At 33.5% G+C, this 4,944-nt stretch overlaps 1 non-coding gene across 1 annotated transcript; it reads left to right on the top strand.

The window, feature by feature from the left end:
• Positions 1-2,577: 2,577 nt before the first annotated feature.
• LOC147900109 (U6 spliceosomal RNA) lies at positions 2,578-2,680 on the top strand. Its single transcript, XR_015541367.1, has one exon. It is a non-coding gene; the product is annotated as a U6 spliceosomal RNA (small nuclear RNA).
• Positions 2,681-4,944: the final 2,264 nt, after the last annotated feature.

The raw sequence follows: 4,944 nt of genomic DNA, 5'->3' as shown, positions 1-4,944 counted from the left end.
TTAAGAAGAAGAGTGGAACAGATGTAGTATATCTTTTCGACAAGCAATATTCTACTAGCAAGGAGTGGCTTCCATCTAAAAATCATTTCTCAATTTTGTACCACAATCCATCATGACAGCAGCCAAGCTACAACCACTTCTATGCTTGAAGGAGGTCAAGGAAGCTAAAAAGTCAAGCAAGGAAATCATATATAAGATGTGGATTGAAGAAAGAAAGAGATTGCTTGAGGAGGCTAAAAAGTATGATGGACAACAAGATGTGTTATGGTGGGAGGAATTCTTTTATGACTAGGAGAAAATTCTTTCTAAAATCCAAACAAATGAATGGGACTTGGTTAATCCTTTTGTTTGTCCAGTTACACATCCAAAACAATATCCACCTGCAATAGACATTCCAGCAGAGATTGATAGCCTCTTGCATGCCCTAGTGAGGGAAATGTATCTTGGAGCTAGAAGGTCAAAAGTAGGAACTAAAAGGTTAAAAGAAATATGGATGGATGATCCTCAACAGATTAAATAGGGTGCTCTTATGGCTACATTGGCAGAGGATGATAAGCTTGGGCATCCATTTTGGAGTGGTAAAGTCATTGGATTGGAAAAATAATAAGATGGAGACAATATATAGTCTATCACAGTACATTGGCATAAAACAAATCATGAATATGCCTTGAAAGAAAAATATGGCTTGAAAATGATAAGTGGGGCACAAGGAAGATCAAGGAAAAAGAGAAAAAGTACACGTAGTACTAGTACACTTAGTCTTGATGAGCTGGACATACTTGTCTATGAATTCACTCTTATAGGCAAAACATTTTAGAAAGTGGACTATAATTATTCTCAAGGAAAAAGTTCCATGCATGTAGGAGAGTGAGGATTATGGAGGAGCAAAACAAAGATGCACCAAGAGTCAAACAAAAGACTTGGTAAGTCATGCAAGACTAAATGCTGCATAGAAAAAAAACTTTCCAAGGCTCCTCTATCCAGGCATCAAGTCAGTGCTACTCATGCAGCAACCATTGACATTGAAGATGGCATGATATACTCTGACACCAATGCACTGATGATGGAAGAGCTAGTACACATGAGATAAGCACTTTAAAAAGGGAAAATCCAAGTCCACTATAGAAAATTCTAATGAAGATCACCTGGAGGCCATGACCATGAAGCTAAGAGAAGAAATCATGCAGGCCATGGAACAAAAGCTTCACATGTCTCAGCCACTAACTTAGATTTATCCACAGTGAGAAAATGTATGGTGTCCACATTGCATGGCCAATCATATAGCAAATGAATGCCGCATCCTAAGAGCCAAGGTCATTGCACAAACCAATCCACCACCAAGGTTGTGGTGCCACATCTATGTAGTTGGCAGACATGATGAAAATAGTTGCATCTTCAAGATGCGCAGCAACCCGCCCTGACCTCAACAATCCATCCCAGTGTATAGGAAACTGGCACTTGCACAGGCACCCCTATCTCTGAGGCTGAAACTTGTTCCCATCCCGACCCAAGTTCCACAATTAACAGTCATTTTATTAATTTTGGACTCATATGTCTACTCTTGGACTAATCCTAAAAATCCTTCCCAATTGAAAAGTTTACTTTATGAAAATATCATTCGAGAATTAAAAGTTCACTTTTTGGCACTATCATTTCCACATGATAAATTTCAGAATCTATCTCTATAATGGTGCACTACTAATGCAAAAAATTCGATTAAATCCTACTTTTGTATTTCTTGTTTTTAACAATCATTTTCACGTTCAAAAAAAATCATGAGTTATTAATTTCAATCCATGAAAAATCACTTTCAATTATAAGCAGTCGCGAGGGAATAAGGAGAGGGGGGCTATAAGGGAGGGGTTAGTTATGGGGAAGGGGGTTATAAGGGAGGGCGGTTATGAGGGATGGGGTTAGTTAAGGGGACGGGTTATAGGGAAGGGGGGTTAGTAAACTAATTAGTTAAGGGAAGGGGGTTAGTAAATTAATTAGTTAATTAATAAAGGGAGGGTTATAGGGAGGGTTTAGTAAATTAATTAATTAATTAGTTAATTATTTCGTTGATTAGTTAATTAATTAGTTATTAGTTAATTTAGCATAAAGTGGAAAGGGGAGTCTACCATTTCATAATTTTAATTTCATTAGTTTGTATATCATTTTTTATTTAAATCAAAATTGATGAATTTAATATATATTTTTTTTGATTTTTTGAATTTAAGTTTATCTTAGATAATGTATTTATATTTTTAATTTCTAATTCATTTTACATTGAATGTAGATTTAATTTAGTTTAAAATGTTCTACTATATATATATAGATAGATATAAGAGAAAAAATGAAGGATTTTTAAAATGTCTATCATTTCATCATTTTATTTTTATTTATTTTACCTTAGTTTATAATTTATGTGTTTACATACTCTCTATTTCATGAGTTTGTAATTTGTATTTAATCTTTAATTTTTAATTCATTTTACATTAAATGTATATTTAAAGTATATTTAATTTAGTTTTAAATGTTTTGCTAAATTAAATATAATTTAATTATATTTGAAAAGAATCAAACATTATATATAGAGTCTCTTTGGAGACATCTGATAAAATTGGAATGACACAGAGAAGATTAGCATGGCCCCTACACAAGGATGACACACACAAATCGAGAATTAAACATTATATATATATATATATATATGAATATATATTATATATGTATATATATATAAGAGAAAAAAATGAAGGATTTTTTTAATGTCTATCATTTCATCATTTTATTTTTAAGTATTTTACCTTAGTTTATAATTTATGTGTTTACATACTCTCTATTTCATGAGTTTGTAATTTTTATTTAATCTTTAATTTTTAATTCATTTTACATTAAATGTTTATTTAAAGTATATGTAATTGAGTTTAAAATATTTTGTTAAATTAAATATACTTTAATTATATTTGAAAAGAATCAAAATTTGTGTATAACTCTTGTCTTGCAGATGACCTATTGAAATGAATATGAAAAAGAAATTATTTCTTGCATTTTCTTCGATTGGACGGTTGGTATAGCTTAGATTAGCATAGATTAGTTTATCCATAGAGGAGAAAACTCCAAAACAACCAATCCAAGCTATGCTCAAAAATTCTTGACTAGTCCCTAATCGGCGTCAGTTCTACGTTCACATGCAGTTTCACACTCATAACATAACCTATGAGCAAAGTTTCAGATGAGAGATGACACATCAGAGTCAAAGTTTCAATGGGTAGAGTTTCAATGGGCAGAGTTTCATCGTTTTATTTTTATTTATTTTACCTTAGTTTATAATTTGTGTTTACATACTCTCTATTTCATGAGTTTGTAATTTGTATTTAATCTTTAATTTTTAATTCATTTTACATTAAATGTATATTGAAGTATATTTAATTTAGTTTTAAATGTTTTGATAAATTAAATATAATTTAATTATTGGCTACTAAAATTACGTTTGATTCTGTTTTGAAACTAATTTTTGTGGTCTACTCAAATAAGTTGATTTTAGTCATATTATATATACATGGAATCCAATGTTAATTTTGAATATTTGCATCGTTTGATTTTATTTTAGTTTAATATTCACATAACATATGTGCCTATCTTGATTAATATTTTCGTTAATGCAATTTGAGAATAACCTATGTGATAAACCATGATAATTTGATTATTTTGCCACTTCTAAATATCTCCAAATACCTCAATCGTGGTCAGAAACATGACATATGCCATTTGTTCTTCTTTAGAGCCACTTTCACTACTAAACTAGCAGCAACAATAGTTTTGGTGATAATGATACTACATTGAAATTGAAACAAAATAAATAACATAAAGAATTTACATCCGATAGTTTTTGCGATAATAGTATTACATTGAAATTCAAACAAAATAAATTACATCCAAAGCAAATATTTAACAAAACACATTATATACAAAGATGCTAGCACTTTGCTTTTGTGATACTTCTTTAAGAACTTGTCAACACCACCACTGTGGTAGGACTGGGTGTCACTTTTTGCCCTTGTTAGCACTTTCTTACACTATTGACCTGGTGCCTTGTATGTAGGGGACAATATGAGCACCTCGTAGTGCTATCGTAGGTAGGGCTTTCTTATCATTTTTACCCGAAACTCCTCATATGCAAGGGACAATATGAGCACCTAGTAATTGAAATAACCTTTTTCATAGCAACTTTTGTCAAGGCAATGGAAGAGAAAACTCAAGTTGGAGGTGAGCTCAATCGAGCACAACATTCGACAGTGGACAAGGAACTCAATATGGTGGTTAGCTCCAGCACACTGACGCATGCTCTCAATGTGTTAAAGCTAATCACCAAGTTGAGTTCCTTCCCCAATGTCGAAGGTTGTGCAGAATTACGAGAGGCTCAACACCAAGTTGAGATCTCTCCAAGTGCCTCACGGAACAACAACGACCCATTTCCCTTGGCTCCCCATCCTGCAACATGGTTGGTCATGAGGTTTTTCTTTCAAGTCTTTCAAGGAATTGCCTTCGTCATAGCAACTTCATTCAAGGCACTGGCAGGGTTATGAAAGAATTACTTCTTTCAAGGCACTAGAAGAGGGAACTCAACTTGGTAGTGAGCTCAATCGAGTACAACATTCGACAGTGAATAGGGAACTCAATCTGGTGGTGAGCTCCAACACACTGACGCATGCTCTCAGTGTGTTATAGCTTATCACCAAGTTGAGTTCTCCTTCCCCATTGCTGAAGGTTGTGCTCAATTATGAGAGTCTCATCACCAAGTTGAGTTCTCTACCAGTATACCTGATGGAACAATGACGACCCCTTTCCCTTGGCTCCCCATCCTGCAACTCCCTTGGTCATGGCTATGGCTAGTGGAGTGTTGTAGGATTGAGAGCCAAGGCAAACAATGGATCCCATGACTTGGTCAGCATTATGAAG

Source organism: Dipteris shenzhenensis, chromosome 7, assembly GCF_047967505.1.
Source record: "Dipteris shenzhenensis isolate YYH24624 ecotype China chromosome 7, Dip_SZ_1.0, whole genome shotgun sequence".
In the NCBI taxonomy this organism is placed as follows: domain Eukaryota; kingdom Viridiplantae; phylum Streptophyta; class Polypodiopsida; order Gleicheniales; family Dipteridaceae; genus Dipteris; species Dipteris shenzhenensis.
The sequence above is the reverse complement of the archived record's forward strand: the minus strand, read 5'-3'. Positions and strand labels throughout refer to the sequence as shown.